This window comes from Triturus cristatus, chromosome 4_2 (assembly GCF_964204655.1).
Source record: "Triturus cristatus chromosome 4_2, aTriCri1.1, whole genome shotgun sequence".
Classification (NCBI taxonomy): Eukaryota; Metazoa; Chordata; class Amphibia; order Caudata; family Salamandridae; genus Triturus; species Triturus cristatus.
This window is the reverse complement of record NC_140586.1, coordinates 72,302,406-72,319,961: the sequence shown is the minus strand read 5'-3', so window position 1 is coordinate 72,319,961 and position 17,556 is coordinate 72,302,406. Positions and strand designations below refer to the sequence as shown.

Below are 17,556 nucleotides of genomic sequence, written 5' to 3'. Positions count from 1 at the left end.
GCACAACCCCAATAATCATTTTTGTGGAAAGTATGGGTCATAGTCATTTACAGTAACATTTGTCAACTTTCAAAGCCACTATATGGGACACAACCGGGAGCACACGGGGCTCCCGGTTGTGCACGATCCCAGAGCTGTTTGCTGCTGGTGCCGCGGCGCGGACGGCACTGGAAGGTAGCGGCCGGGGTGAGGGTGGAGCGCAGCCACCGGGATCCTCGGGAGGAGGCTGTCGGTCTGTGATACGCACAGGGCAGCCGGGCATAGAGCAGGCTGCACCTGGGAGCTGTGCACAGGATTCCCGAGCCCGGCGCCGCCTGCAACGCCCTCGGAGCTTCGAGTGATTGATAAAAAATGGCGGATGGAAGCTTCGAAACTTTTTCGGAATCGAGGGCGTGTTCCTGCTGTTCGAAAATGGGCGTGGCTAAAAAGTGGAAAGAACAGCACGGAACACACCCCCGAATCTGAAAAAGACGGAGCCTATTTGGAGGGACGGCTCTCTCCTCCAATGGCTGGCCTCCGTTTAGGAAGCCAGCCAATGGAGGAGAGGCAAAAAGAGAGGCGGGCTAAATAGCCACTCTCAGAAACATTAAATCTCCGGACTTCCGGTTCTGCCTTCGGCAGACCAGATGGTCCCTCGCCTAAAAAGGAACCAATGAAAACGATGGGTGTGCACAAAGGAGACACCGCATGTCTCAAAAACAGCGCACTGCCTAGGCTCGACCGAAAAAGGAAACTAAATGCTTCCACAGCGTGGAACTGAGCGCAAGTCATAGCAGTGATTTAAGCAAGCACGGTAGTTTTAATCAATTAAAATGATATCTGAACAGCATGTTGGCCACAAAGTAGTGATGAACTACAACTGTGTAGTCCTCGTGGAGTGAGGCCTTTAATATACCCTCGCAAGAGTCTGCAAAGTTTAAGGAACGTTACAGAAATTCAGTCTTTTAGGGGAGTTCCGAGGTGGTCTGATATTTACCCGCAATTGTGCTGTGAAGATAGTCTCTCTCTAGAACGAACTGCGCATCCTTCGGACATCGGAATGCTGTTAAACACAGAAATAAAGATTAGTGCAAAACCAACAATCAACGTGAATTTCGTTCTGCTAAAGGAAGTAGCAACAGCAGATGGAAGTATCTAGGAAAAAATGTCGTTCGAGTGAGGCTGCGATACTTTATGAATTATTAACGCCCAATACTAGCAACGATGAAATTACCTACGAGTATTACTTAGTGCACATACCTCCACGATTAGACACATTCCCTCCAAACCGAACAAGAAACTTCTTAATTATAAGTTATTTAGTATGAAAACTACTCAGGCGTGGAGAAGGCCCGTTATTTAGTCGCTACCACCGAATTACCATAAACACGAAGCTCGTTTAGAGGATATGCCGAGGCGCTAAAAAGCCAATTATAAATTGTGTTGCTACACACAGTTTATATGAAAAACATGCCAATCCTGGGACTGGCCTCAAAATTCATCAAATGTCTATTCTCGATGAAGGAGCTACATAGAGACGCTAAACCCTGCCCCCACCACTGTTTGTTTCAAGGGGAAATTACGACAGTACAGCTAATTTCTTCGCTGAAGTATTCAGTGTGCAGACTGACGGCGTGCTCAGAAAATACGGAATAGAAAAGCCACTGCCGTTGACACCAAAATATTCACTCAGTATGCATTGCTCACGTGACATGCCCTAGAAAGACCGACTTAACCACCAATCATAATTACGACACGCTCGGTATGATGGGTTACCTGGACCGGAGGGGGGGGGGGGGGGGCACAAAGTGATCTGCATTACGATTTATCACCATTTGGTTGTCTGTCCCGAAAGATGTTTAAGCCCTCATTTCACTTTGTCCACACGTGATGTACCACCCTTCACTGCCCCGGGTCACAGGCCACGTTTTGGCATCAGTGGACAAGCTTTGCTTTAGGGCTGGCAATCCACTCACCCACACAATAAAGAGCTAGGAAATACCTGAATTTCAGCTTTCACTGATCTTGGGTTCCACTTCGTCCGAAAGTCTACCCCTGTAGGAGACAAAAAGCCGCCATTAAATCCGTCTTAAACAGAGACGAGCAACACAAGTCAGTTTTAAGCGTAAGGTTTTATCATTTGGTTGCGGTCCCGAATCAACGTGAATTTCGTGGCAGAAAGTGTCCAATGTTTGAAAACAAGCGTTCTGCTAAAGGGAAGTAGCAACAGCAGATTGAAGTGCAGAGGAAAAAAGGTTGTTTAAGTGAGGCTGCAGAGCTGCGATACTTAATGAATTATTAACGCCCAGTACAGTACATACCTCCACAATCAGACACCTGACTTCTAAACTACCACGAATTACTAAAAACAAAGCTCGATTAAACGATATTCCGAGGCGCTAAAGAGCCAATTATAAATTGTGTTGCTACACACAGTACGAAGAACATGACAATTCTGGGGCTGGCATCCAAATTCTTCAAGTGTCTGGTCTAGGTGAAGGTGCTATCTAGCGAGACGCTAAACACTGCCCCTTTATTTAGTCTAGGTGTAAAAACTACGGATGGGATTCAGTTTAATAATCCAAGTTTATGGCGGCTGCATCATTTCACTTTGCCCTGCTTACACACGCGTTGTACCACCCTTCACTGCCCCGGGTCACAGGCCATGTTTTGGCATCAGGGGACAAGCTTTGCGTCAGGGCCGGCAATCCGCTCACCCCCACAATAAAGAGCTAGGAATTACCTGACATTTCAGCCTTCCCTGATCTGGTGTTCCACTTCGTCCGAAAGTCTACCCCTGTAGGAGACAAACGCCTGCAACGCCCTCGGAGCTTCTGGTGAGTCCTAAAAAATGGCGGATGGAAGCTTCGAAACTTTTTCAGATTCGAGGGCGTGTTCCTGCTGTTCTAAAGGGGCGTGGCTAAAAAGTGGAAAGAACAGCAGGAACACGCCCCCGAATCTGAAAAAGACGGAGCCTATTTGGAGGGACGGCTCTCTCCTCCAATAGCTGGCCTCCGTTTAGGAAGCCAGCCAATGGAGGAGAAGCTAAAAGAGAGGCGGGCTAAATAGCCACTCTAGAAAACATTAAATCTTCCGACTTCCGGTTCTGCCTTCGGCAGACCGGTAGTCCTCGACCTAAAAAAAAAAATCTGTGTCTGTGCCTCTCCAGACCAAGTACTCTTAAACGATACTGTCTACCACTATGGATGACATGCTACTCCTACACCTTGTATTATGTAACATTTCTTATACACTGATTTACACACTGATTGATTTTCGCAGTGTAGTATTTGTGAAGTAAAGTGCTCTGACACCCTGCACTGGTATAGGTGGCACTATTAAATACATCTGAAAGAGAGTGGTTATGGAGACTTGAGGGGGAACTGTTAAAGGGTAGTAGTGAGGGAGTCTGTGGGGAGTACCCAAGGGGGGCGCCAGCAAACATTGTCGCACAGGGCTAAAGCCGGCCCTGTTCCCACTTATAATGTATTTTAACCTTATATGTCAGCATGATTGTCGGAAAATCTGAAGCTCACACACCTGCAATCTTACTGAGCAAGCTACGCCCCTGGTTTTAGTCATGACACATCCCAGATTAAATTCTGCATGGATATTATTCAGAAAAGCACCTGCTTGGCTTTATTTTAGGTGCAGAGATTCATCATTGTAGGCTTGATCGCATGGGGTTAAGGAGTGTGAGCAGGGGTGTATGTTAAAATCTCCCACTAATATAAATCCAGCTCATGCAATACCCCGATTGTCTCTATATAACAATTGGACCCTGAGGGTGGTAAATGTATCAGAAAAGGTAGAACCATTGGTTGCATTATAAAAATTTTAAAGAACAAAATCACCAACTACCTGTGAACTAAACAATATTACTTGCGCATTGGGTGAGATTATTGCCATATGCTTAATCTTGCAATTTAAAGAAAGAGAGACCAGTGTCAACAGGCTCCCCTTTGGGTGGCCCCTTGAGGAGGGCACAGCAGGGTTAAAATACGATTTACAGCTATCCAGATAGAAGGAGCTCTCTGCGTCCCACGTCTCTTGTAGGCATATTATGGCATCATGCCAGCCAGTCAGAATCAAATCTTTTGCTATTTAGCCCTGCCACATTCCAGGAGGCCAACCTAAGGGGGCTAACAGTGGTATCTCCAATAATTATATAGCTTCCTGAGATGTTAATAATGCTACCAACATCTTTCACAGCTGTGGGAAGATTACACCCTTGGGCAACCCTCTACCAGCTTTTGGCAACTCTACTTCTCCAGAGATGTATATCCCGCTACATGCCTCCTTGTTGATGGTCTTCACAGACTGGTCACTAAGACTGCCCCCATCATTAGGACAGTCACCATTAATGTTATGTACCAAACACAGAGGGGGTACCCCACCTGAGGATCACAGTGTAACCTGCTTCTCTGCACGTGGGCCATCAGGGGAGACTACAATCCCCACAAGCCATCATAGCCGGCGTGCAGCCACCGGCGCTGCTACTTCGCGCCAGGAGGCACTTTAAACATCCAAGGGCCTCTCGGAGCGCGGGCGTCCGCTTCTCTGCACAGGGGCCATCAGGGCGAGACTACAATCCCCACAAGCCACCGCGGCAGGCGTGCCACCACCGGTGCTGCTACTTTGCGCCAGGAGGCGCTTTTAACATCCACAGGCTTCCTGCAGTGCGGGACGCGCGCCGTCAGAGCCCGGAAGAGGCTGGGCTGGGCCTATTCTCTTGGTCTTGCTGTCTCTGTGGGAGCTCTCTGGCGATGTGAATCAATCCTAAGAAGACTGTCAGAGCTCTAGTGACCACACTGTCATCCGCTCCACTCAACACGTATGCACAGACATCACCCAATGATTACACTGACACATTAGTTATGGGTGAAGAACTGCTGCAGGCTTATTTCATATAACATAAGTATGACGATAGAGTGGGTTATCTTACGGGCGATCCAGGGCAAGCAGCCCCTCGCTGCTCCGCCCGCCTTGCGAGCCAGCACGCACGGTGGGTCGATGCCCGGCAGTGCGGCACATTTTTCAGATCCTCCTTTGGATTACGTGATCTGTCTAATACTCCCGCCCCTTTTAACGGGGGCGGAGCATGTTATGGCACACCCCCGGTTGGTCAGGCCCCCCAACCGCCCGAAGGACTAACGGGGCGCCGTCGCGGTCTTCCCAGAACCTCCTTCGGCTCCCGGACCTTGGCTCGGGCACCCTTACTGTGCCGGACAGGGGTACCCTTACTGTACGGACTGTCGCAGAGGTACCCTTACTGTACCCTTCTGCCTCCAGATCGCCCTGTAACTCCGCCTGCAACACAAGAAAAAACATTATAACATTCCAGTTGCGCGCTGCTTACGCCGCGCAGGGTAAGCGGAAAGGGTGGGAACTTGCGCGGCACAGGAGTGTACCCCAGGAAGCAGAGGGCGATCTGCGGGGGCAGCGGGTTTAAGTAGGGCCTAGCCCCGCCCCGCCCAGCACCAGTGGCCCGCCTCCCCCAGCAAATGCCTATTGAGGCCTCCCCTCCCCAAGGCGCGGCCTCTCGGGAGAGGTGGAACAGGAGGGGGGGGGGGGAGGAGGCTCCGACGGGTGGCCACTAGAGAGCTGCCCTGCTGATGTCCCTCTGCGTGGGGCGCGGGCAGCGGCATAGTTACCACACCGTCATCCGCTCCACTCAACACGTATGCACAGACATCACCCAATGATTACACTGACACATTAGTTATGGGTGAAGAACTGCTGCAGGTTTATTTCATACAACATAAGTATGACGATAGAGTGGGTTATCTTACGGGCGATCCAGGGCAAGCAGCCCCTCGCTGCTCCGCCCGCCTTGCGAGCCAGCACGCACGGTGGGTCGATGCCCGGCAGTGCGGCACATTTTTCAGATCCTCCTTTGGATCACGTGATCTGTCTAATACTCCCGCCCCTTTTAACGGGGGCGGAGCATGTTATGGCACACCCCCGGTTGGTCAGGCCCCCCAACCGCCCGAAGGACTAACGGGGCGCCGTCGCGGTCTTCCCAGAACCTCCTTCGGCTCCCTGACCTTGGCTCAGGCACCCTTACTGTGCCGGAGAGGGGTACCCTTACTGTACCGACTGTCGCAGAGGTACCCTTACTGTACCCTTCTGCCTCCAGATCGCCCTGTAACTCCGCCACAGCTCTGGGGAGGCCCCCGTCGCTGCCAGAGCCCCCCCTTCCTCCCTTCGCTGTTATAGGTGCCCTGCCCCTGCGAGCTAGCTTTAGTGGGCTAAATTATGGGTCCTGTTCTGTAACCCGTAAATAACAGCAATAATTTGCAACTTTACTCAGAAGCCCAGAGCAGACTAACAAAAGAGATTTCTACAGAAGCGAATTGACGCAAGGATGTCTTTTGGCCCCACTGCTGTTCAGCTTATACGTGAATGGTGTGAAGGTAAGTCTTTTCCCTACTTGTGGGCGTGACATTTTACTTGCATAAAAAACTGTGCTCTATAAAATGGCTATAGAGAAGCAACAGGAGAATAGGGAGGGGACACCGAAGATCCTCCAGAACTCCACACTTGATTGCTTCCTGACAAAGGCTGCTACAGCTATAGACAAAGAAATCCTGGCAGTCGAACGACTGTTATCCCTAGGGGGCAGCTCCCTTGTCACTCTGAACCACCGCTACCCCCAGTGAAATCATTCCCCCTTTATCAAGTCCCTTCGTCACCTGATCCATCTGTCACAAGGAAGAAAAAGCTGAAACACATGGAGCCTTCATTGGGCGCAAAGACTAGGTCTAAGAAAAAGCTGCAGGAACTACAACAAGGGATTAACAGCACCCATTTAGTACCAGCTATTGTGAAAGAACTTCAACCTGCCACGGCAGTCACCCTAGCCTCACCTCTGCAATACACAGACTTCTTATTAAACCGGTTCGAAGAATTATTAACTAAAAATCTTTCACCAATTTTGTTTAGACTTGACAAGCTTGAGGCTAATGTGGGAAATTTAATGTAATCTGTTACATGTCTTCTGGAAGGGGTAGGAAAAGATAGAGCATTACATCTGCTCTGCTCCACCACGGGTGGAACACATGGTCTTGCAGGTCCTCACAATAGGATGAGGAGAAACCAAAATAACAAAAACCCACAATTTGCTCCTTCATGGGTGGCTGGGATTGCTTCGGGAGAAGATCACTCTAAAAATGGAGCACAGAAGTATACTAACAAAACGGGTGGTAGTGAGCTTGCTGGCAGTAGATCTAGGTCTAAAACCCAGAGCCCTAAAATTAATTCAAAGGGTAATGGGCCATAGAGACAGCCTTTCTGTCAAACACATTTTCTGGCTTATTCTTACAAACCATCAAATGAGGCCAAACTGTATCTATCGCCTGAATGCTGTCCATATGTTGCAATCCTAATCAATGTCTCTCCGCTTCAGGGCAGTTTACAAGAAACCACAGGCCAATTGAAAAATAAGGTATGTCATTGGCTATCTCAAAATACGGGCTAACAAAATTCCAGTTATCATGACATTCTGATGGTCAGAAGAGTAAGCTGGGTTGGTCCCCTATGCAAGTCCACTGATGGAGATTGGATTGTGATAAATTGCCAAAACCCAGACCTTGCAGGGTCTATAATCAGGAGTGTGAGAAACCAATCCAGTTGGGGTTCAGACCACAGGATAGGCATAATGCCGCTGGATTTCTTTTATAGACATCCAAAACCCTGTGGCTCAGCTAACCCACAAAATGCCGACTAACACAGTACGAGCAGATGAGGAAGGAGCAATCCCCTTTTTTAACTCGCAATAGATACAAGGCACTAATAGAATTGGATCAATTAGATCGACTAGAGTCTAGTAATGTCGTTCTCATGACAGCCCAGGGCACACCTCAGGCCGGCATTTTCTGTGACAGAACAAATACATCTCAGCCCCAAAGAAATAGTAAATTACATCTCAGTCAGCCCACCCAAGAATAAGGCTCTTACCACAGATACAACAAGAGTTAGCCCCCAAACAAGACACCCACTGCAGGGAAGTTCTATTGCCGACCTGCAGCTGAACATCATATCCTGGAATATAGCAGGTTTACGTTCTAAACGTAACAATCCGGAGTGGGGTAAATTAGTGGATTACTGCCACATCTGTCTGTTCCAAGAAACTTGGTCTACTGAACAGATTCACAGTGTGGGTTTTTCCACATCTAGTTTAGAAGCAAGACAGTCACCATCTGGCAGACCAGCGGGAGGAATGTTGATCTGGGTCAAGACGACACTAGATGGAAAATTAAGTGCCTAGACATAGAGTCTCAGGAGGTTCATGGCATTGATTTGATCGCGTTCAAAGGGAATATCCATGTTAGGATTATTAATACATACAACCGGTTTAAAAGCCCTCATAAGCCCTCTGACACAATGACAATGCTCACTAACGTCCTTGAAACTGCTAAAAATGAGTACCTCCTTATTATAGCTGGAGACTTCAATACAACATATTAACCTGTAGAGTATGTTCAGGAAATAGTCCAGGAGGAAGAAGAAGTGAGAGGCATTAAAAGGCTTCAGATCCCAACCCTTAAAAGATGCACTAGTGTTGCGCAGCAAGTTCTATCATTTACTCTTGCTTATGGGGTGCGTGCATGCAACAGGTGGAAACGCTCAGATGCCAGTGCAGATTATACCTTCAAGAGGGGGAACGTTAAAAGCAGAATTGATTTTATTATGGTCGACCTCAATCTTTGGCCACAAGTAAGTGATATGACCATCCTCAATCGCGAGGACAGTGATCATAACGCATTGTTTTTAAGTCTCTCTGGGCTCCCGTTTTTACAGCCCTAGTCTAATCTAACAAAGGCACCTGTGGTAACGACCAACAACAACAGGATTGTCAAGTGGGCAAATGTAGTTACTGATGGTAAGCTTCTCCCCAAAATCTATAAAGAGGTAGCTCAGACTTTAGTGAATATGAGTAATGCCAACATGAATGATGATACTATTCTGGCCAGCTATGAAGATTTGTCGAATAACATCTCACCCTATTTAGCAGTCAGGGAAGGTCACTTTCGCTTAAACGTGATAAGGCCCCATGGTACAACGAGGAATGCAGGCAAGCAAGAGTAGAACTAATGGTGGCAGTAAAAGTGGGGACAAGGCGCGACTTAAATAGCAAAAGGAGGCTAAATAAGAGTATACAAGTGGAGGCCAAACGGAGACGAGAAATAGAAAATTGGCGTAACCTAGTTGAGGTATCCAGGCAAAAGGATTGTCGGTTATTCTGGCATCTTTTTTATAAAGGGGTAACTCATCAGGTTAGCGAGGAAGATTTTTATATACAGCCACACAACTGGGAAGAGTACTTTCAGGCATTATATTCTGAGAATTATTGTGAGCTTCTGGGTGATGCAGAGGAGCCAACCGGGGTTAGTAATGAAGTGCTTGATACAAATGAGGTAGTGAGCTTCTCCTTAATGGAGTCTATAAATGCAATTAGCTCACTACAAATCGGAAAAGCCCCTGGGCTAGATAGACTACCGGGAGATCTATATGAATCTGAACCTAAAATATGGGGCCCTCTGCTCCACCTAGTCTTTAATGCCATTACACGTGGAAGAGACATTCCGGCAACATGGAAGGGTGCCGAAATAATCCCAATATTCAAAAAAGCGGGAAAAGGGTACCCTTCTAAATATAGGCCTATCAGCCTTATAGATGTGTCCCAGAACATTTTTTTCAAAATGATTTTACTACACCATCTAAATTGGATAGAGGACAATAGCATACTCTTGCACTTGCCGGCAGGGTTTAGAGCCTCTACAAGCACCCTAGATCAAGTGTTTCGTTTTCCTTTGCTCATATGGAAAGAGGTCAAGCTTAAGAAGGGTCATCTCTATGTAGTGTTTGTTGACCTCAAAACGGCATTCGATTCCATTGATCGTAATAGGCTTTGGACTGTTTTGAGGGACCTTGGTCTCCCCCCTGGCCTACTCCAACTTTTAATCCGTCCACATCATGATAATTATGCCAGAGTCAGATGGAACCCCGATGGGAGTTTGACCGACAATATACTGATTATGACAGGAGTGCGCCAAGGATGTGTGTTGGCCCCAACTATGTTTACCTAATATATGAACGAGCTCATAAGAGAGTTGTGACTGTGGAGGTGATCCACCTAAATTGGGAGGCAAGTTAATACCGTCCCTTTTATTCGCCAACGATACGTTACTTATTTCAAAAACCCCAATGGGCATTCAGAATGTGTTAACCAAATTTGCAACAGTTTGTAAAGCTCGGGCCTTAAAATCAATTGCTCGAAAACTAAGTGTATAGTTTTTAATCCCTACAAATCCACTAAGGGGAAAGTGAGGCCTGAAACTCAATTATTAGAACAGGTCAAGGACTTTATTTATTTGAGTGTCAGAATTAGTGACAACTTGGCAAGGACTCCCCAAATTCAGACAAGTGTCCTAACCATTCAGCATGTGGATTGTGCAATTGTAAAAAGAGTCAAATGCTCAGCTTTTCGCCCAATCTCTCCTACAATACACAGGGCCGAAGGTTTGGGCGCAGCTCTCTACGGGGCTGAATTGTGGAGACTGGAGCATATTAATCATCTAGAAGTTACTGAAAATACATTTATAAGAGCTCTTTTAAATCTCCCAAATAGCACACCCATACAACTCTTACGCCTCGACCTCGGGCTAAAATCCTTTTCCCATTTTGCTGTCCTGAAGTTTTGGATAAGACTCTGGACTAGTAATACCCAAGTACCAGTGAAAGATGCTGTGGAGGAATTATTAATCCTCCAAAGGAAATCTGGTCTCTTGCCATGGTTTGAAAAAGTCAAAGAGTGTTTTTAGGTCTCACCTAGCGACGCAGCGCATGCGCTGCTCGCCTTGGCGAGATCTATTGTTGTCGGTTTCGGTTTGGAAGGGGGACAGGAGCTGTGCACGCGCCCGGACAGGCGATGTGCGACAGGAGCTGTGCACGCGCCCGGGCAGGCGATGTGCACGTGTACGGATCCGGCCGGCTTGGGCGTACTGCTCTCCTCCGCTCACGCTGCCTATGTTTGCTCACAGGCGATGTTTTTGTCAGTCGGTTTTTCCAGGAGGTGGACTTCCCATGTTGCCCAGTGCTCTTTTGTTTTGTCCGACTGTAACATGGTAAAATCGCTAAATATCTTTCCCGCCTACAAATTCCCATCTGCGGCGAGTTGCGTCACGGCGGCGCTCCTGTCATGCTTGAAGCAGTCATTCGGGCTCTTGCGCCCGTGGTACTTGTCACAGGAAAAAAGCCATTCCTGGGCAAATGCATTAACATCGGTTTTAAACGCCTGCCACTTTTTAACACTCATTACACCTCCGAGCTTGCTGCACCAGACTTCTGGCAGATTTATGACCGAACACGCGAAGTAACTGAACAATAAAACATTCACTTGTGCTTGGCCCTGCCTGCTTAATGAGACCCTGATGAAGTTAAATCAGGGCCGCTTCCGCAATCGGGGTGTGGGGCTAAGCCAAATCTCCTCCTTCTGTTCGTGCAGGCTTGCTCTTTAGAGGCAGGAAGTGCACTGCTCATTTTCACGGAGAGAGCTTGCAAACTTCGTAACAGTGCAACGAACTGCAAAAATAGGGAGGAGCAGTCAGTGAGAGAGGGGAGAAGAGAGATAGAGGGGAACCAGCCATGCAATGGTGGTGGCTGCAGCAGCCTCTTCTCTCAATAAAAGTAAGTGATCCTTTATGCCAACATGCATCTTTCTAGCCTTATGTTTTTTTTTTTAACACAGGGGAGTTATTGAGGTTTTTGAAATCTCAATGATCCGGCCCCCCAAAAAACATCGACTATAGCCAGAGGCGCAACTAGAGCCACATTTCGGGGGGGGGGGGCTAATTCTTAAAGCAATCGGCAGAGTGGAGCTGCAGGGGCTCTAAGAAGGCGTGAAAACACAACAAAGCCTCCTTAACAAGTCCATGGTCTTTTACAGACCTGTGAAGTGCTTGGGTGTGGCTGTGTGTGTGTCCGGGGAAGCTGTCTCACCCCGGGCTGATACACACGTGGGGGGGGGGCTGAAGCCCTTTCAGCACTATGGGCGTTGTGCGCCTGACTATAGCCCACTTCCCTAAAGGTAACTTTTTTCAGAGGCATGGTGCAGCCGTGTGCCAAGCAGAAAGTAGAGAGTGTTTTTGTTTAGGAAACGCTTTCTTAAACAAAACAAAATGGCAAACAGGTTCTCTCTTTTAAAAAAAAAAGCCATACGCTTCCCTTTAGCATATGTATGGGGGAATATTACCTCAACCCCAATGAAAGGGGTGCCAGCTTTTCCTCCTGCAGTTGGTGCACGTTCCCTGGCCAAGTACTGTAACCGTAGCAAATACATTTATTTTTCCCGCATCTAGCCCTTCGTATTTAGGTTTCCAACAGTTGCACTGTATACTTGTGTGATCGGAGCACACATGCGGGCTCAGCTCAGCCCCACCTTTGTGGGACACAGTTGCACAGTAATAGAAAGGCACAGAGACAAGTAATGTCTGCGTTAGTATCAAAATCGTTAAAAAAAAATCAAAGCTTCTCAGATGGTGCACTTGCATACCTGGTCATTGCTCGTATTTTTCCATTATGCAGTCTGCCCTTGGGCAGTCTGGGTCACCTCTCTATTATGATATGTTCCTGAAAAAACACAAGATAGTACGTGACAAAATGTGACTTTGGCAGTCTGGTCTATTATCAGTTTAGTAAGCCATTTTATCATCACAAAATTCTTGATCACATCCAGCCATTGAAATACCCGTAGTGCTTGACTCCAAAACAACCATGCGATGGTGTGGCACATGATGTTATACTGTTTTTATATTATTGTCATTTCTGCATTTGAAACAGACGTTTCATCAAGCGGAGCTGCACGTAAGTTGTGGGCTCTGGTGATGTTTGCACAATACATTACATTTAAAGAGATTACTCATTGGGCTCGCTTGTACCTTCCTTGCCTCCAACATTTGATGCACGCATTATGGTTTGAGTCAGTGGCATGCCAGCCTTCCATAACAGCAACCTGCTGATTCATGGGCATACTAAAATCAACATAAAAAGACCTAAAGAATTGTCGATGTACATGGTGATGATGCAGCGGAGTTTGCCAGCTCTACACATTCTTACACACAACACTCATCTGGGCCCATATACATTCATACACGCAATGAGATGGCAAATATCCAGTGGTCATCAATTTTATTTTACCGTAGGAAACCTTTACACCAGTATTTTTACCATTCATGTCTCCTGAGTAAATAACCAATTCGATAAGATCTAGTAGTAGATTAGAATAGGGAGGAAATACGATAATGCATTTAACTTTTATTTAAAAGAACCACAGACTCAGAAGGAGTTTTAAAAAAGTTTATCTGAATTAATAATTTTGTGAGTCAAATCAACATACACATGAAAATACCAGAGGTCTCCATCAGGAAAAATAGTACAGTTAGCTTATAATCAGTTTGCATTAATAAATTCTTGCAATGACAGCACCTGAGGAGAGAAAGAATAGAGAGCAAGTACGGAGCATTAACCCTAGAGTTATATTTACCTAGAATGGTGTGAGGACCCCGACATCAGAGAGTCAAGGATTCAGGACAGGTTCTGGACAGGGAAGGTGACCTCTCCTAGTGTAACCCAGCGTTACACCCCTCTCTGGTGCTACTCTCTCCGGCTCGGGCTCGTCCGACCCCTTCCTAGATGTGCCTCCTCGGTTGTTCAGCGAATTTTCCCTAGTGTTGGATTCTTCAGTCAGATTGCAGTAAAATCGGGTAGCATCTCAGCATAGCATCAGCATCTCAGCATCAAGTGTGTCTAACTATCTACAACTTACCTCTGTTATACCAAATTCAAGTGTATGATCCACCCCCAAATGTTTTAATTCCATGTTCACCCGCAATTCGATTGGGCCAAGCAGTGGGGTGAGGACATCACACCATACTAAGTGCAATAATTTTATTTTATTTTATTCTATTATTTAGTTCCCCGCCCCTTAATTTTAATTCCCACAAGCTTTATTCCCACCAGCATTTCATATGTGGATCGATAAGTCTAATTTACAATGTTTCTTCTTCTTCCTCTCATAGGGTCAAAAGTTGGTTTCCCATGTCTTTGCTGGGCTTAGGGTTTGGCAGCCAGTCAAGGTACTTCACTTGTTCAGAATAAGCAGACGCTTGCGCATGTGTAGAAGCCACAAGGGAACAGAGACGCGGTCACGCTCCAAGGCCCAAATGTGAACTATTAATAAAGTCAAAGAAGAACACGTTTGAATACAAAATAAAATAAATTCAGTGTACACCACTTACTTCTACTCTAACCCCATTTACTTATTAAATCTTTTGCATTAATAGCTTAGTAGAGCTTGCATAGGTTAGTTTCAGCTCAGCATGTGCGTTAGTGCGTTACTTTAAAGCGACCATTTTAGAAGCTATTGCGCAGCTGCAAAGATTTCCCCCCAAGCAACAGAAAACGTCATACTACGTAGATGTAGTAGACGCATGTGCAAAAGATTTCCCGCGTTTTTGGCGGCCATTTTAGAATATTCAGGTTATTCATTAGTAAGGCACATAGGAAAGCATCCCCTAGATACAATATGTTGAATGTGGTGCACTGTTAGTACTCACGGACAAATTGATTATAGTGTTACAGGTTATTCGAGAGGATTGCATACGAGCAAGTTTCTTTTTATGCAAAACCTTGCTCCATCAATCCCCTCTCTGATGGCATTTTATGCCATCACTAAATTCTATTAAATCAGATGCCAACTTTAGCATTCTACCATTTCAATGTCTTCAAATCCTTTATTCCTTCCGTTATCTTTCTTAAATTGGGATCTTTTCATTCTTTTGTAGATATTCCCTTTCAATTCTTCAAGTCGTATTTCTTTTAATTTTCTTTTTCTACCCTTCTCATTCACTTCGTACCTTTTTCTTTTCCCACTGCATTTGCGGCAACACATTATCATCAGAACTAGCAAAGTTATGCCCATGATTGGCAATAATATTTTACCTAAGGTACCTTTACCTATATTAGAAAACCAACTACTGATGGTGGAAAAACTATTTGTTATTTTCTTCCATACACTATCAACCTCCAGTGGTTTCAGTTCTTCTTCCAAATGTGTAATATTTTTAATATATCTTCCAATCTCTACACTTTTGTCAGGTATATACGTGCAACAATGTTGCGCTTTCAGCATTTTACAGACTCCACCCTCTTTTGCCGATAAGATATCAAGGGCAAGTCGATTTTGCAAAACCATAGATCTAACAGCAACTAATTCTGTATTGATCAGTAAAAATCCTCCAGCCATGTCAGTAGATAACCGATCAACTACTGTTGACAATTGACACATTTTTCGAGAATTTAGCAGAACCCCTACTGAAGGTATCAATGCACCAAATATATCACCTACTATTTCCAAAAAACTAGCTCTTTTATATCTTGTTGGTCCACTACTGTCATTATTGCTTCCAGTGATTCTTTTAACATGATAGACTTTAGGGAATACTGTTCCGAATAAGCAACTCCCATACCAGTGATCAGGCAACCTAAAATAGGCTTTGTTTCCACAAATATAATAAATTCCAGGAAATACTGGATCAGTTCCTCCTTTTAGTCCCCAACCCCCAATTACTAAGAAGTTATGTTCACATTCACTGGAACCAATAAATACATTGTTATATTCTGTTTTAAGTCTATGGAGACAGATTTTCCCTTTCTTTTCAAAGTCCAGGGACATAGCAGCATGAGTCTTGCCAGTTATTAAAAGGTCTTCCCTTTCAGCCCATTTAGGTATCTGAGGTTTTGGTTCAGAGGCTCTTCTTTGGAATTCCTGTCTCCTGTTTTCTACTAAATTCAAAAATATATTTTCTTCTTCGTGCAATTTACAGGTTAAGTTGCATTTATGTACATCAGCTATATCTATTGTCTTCATTGTTAGGAAATATTCACCCATGAATTGTGAGTCTCTAGTACTAAGGCCAGGGTTCATGCTCTTTCGCATGGGAACGTCTGAACAAATTACATCTATATTTGAATAATAATACTGCAGTTTTCCAGTTCTATAGAATAAACTAGCTAGTACACTACATGAAATTCCATATGTCAAGGGTAAATGATGATATGTTAACCCTTCAGCTACTGAGCTTGGCAATTTCATGCAAACGTAACAATCACTAACTTCCATAGTTTCTACATAATGTACTAAGAGATTTGCAATGACATTATTATTTATTTATTTTTTTATTTATTTTTTTTAAATTTTGTCTTTATTGATAAGAAAACACAAAAATAAAACACAGGCGACAGTCCCGCACAACTTCCCTCGCAGGGGGACGCATAGTAAGAGGGGAGGCCAGGGAGCCAATCCAGCAGCCGGTGTGTCAACCCTGTCAAGCAATCAGCCACACAGCTAGAAAGAGACCCAGACTAGGCCTGAGGTATCAAAGATAATGTCAAAGGCGGGGCCTCATTTCCGCCAGGTAATATGCCCCTGCAAAGTCCATGCTATCGGGCCGGGCCCAGCAATCGAGAAAGATCCAGCTCTCCCCTCTCCTCCAGGTACCTCACCATAAACCAAACTCAAAAGAAAAGAGAAATCCCCCCAACCCGCAACCTCCCCGACCCTCCCAGACCCTCCCACCCTCCCCCCAGTGGTGGTAGTTCTCAGTCATACGCAGGGCATTCTCCAATCGACAATCATACCTGGAACAGGTGAAGGGCTCGAACTGAGGGAGGACACACCGCTGCCGGTAACCCCCTAGAGAGAAAGCGCACTGGAGGTCCCCAGCGGAAACTGAAATTCTTAAAGGACCCCAGGAAGACATCAGCCATCCGTTCCACGCTCAACAATTTCCACAACCTCGCATGCCACAAAGATATCGCCGGGGCTTCCCTTTTTTTCCAAGCTGCCGCCAGAGTGATCTTAGCCGCCCCCACACACAGCCCAAGGATCTTTTTGTCCGCACGCGTCTGGTGTTCGAGGAGGGGATCTCGGAGGCCCAGTAATACGTGAGCAACGGAATCCGCGATCGGGTAGTCCAGGATCTCCTTAATATGGGACAGTATCTCCTGCCACTAGGGGCGGATGACCGGGCAATCCCACCAAATATGGCGTAAGTCCCCCAAGAGACCACAGCCCCTCCAACACATGTCTGAAGAGTTAGGGAAGATGTGGTGTATTTTGGCGTGAGTGAGATATCAGTCCATCATAGTCTTGAGGTGCGCCTCGCGCAGTTCCACCGAGTGATTGTGGCTGGTCAAATCTCGCCACAAGTGAGACCATTCTTCATCCGCGACGGCCCTCCCCAGGATGTCCTCCCATAAGCCCATATAGCGCGGCCTCGGAGAGAGAGCGGTGGCCAAGAGATGGCCATAGATAAAGGAGATGGCTCCGTGCATCACCGAGGTGCGCGAGAGAAAGGCCTCAAAGGGGGTGGGCGGCCTAACTGCCGCCTCTCGAATCGACGGAGACAAAGCCCAGTGCAGCAGTTGGGTGTGGCGTAACAGCTCTGTTTGAGGAACCCCATAATCCCGTCCACAATTGGCAAAGGTGAGCCTGGCAGAGCCATGAAATAAATG

At 46.2% G+C, this 17,556-nt stretch overlaps 1 long non-coding RNA gene and 1 other non-coding gene across 2 annotated transcripts in view; one reads left to right on the top strand and one right to left on the bottom strand.

Annotated features, from left to right (window-relative positions):
* Positions 1 to 17,556, top strand: part of LOC146833007 (uncharacterized) — a 483,129-nt gene that overhangs the window by 323,168 nt on the left and 142,405 nt on the right. The window lies entirely within an intron of this gene.
* Positions 1,786 to 1,857, bottom strand: LOC146833008 (small nucleolar RNA SNORD2). Its single transcript, XR_014960875.1, has one exon. It is a non-coding gene; the product is annotated as a small nucleolar RNA SNORD2 (small nucleolar RNA).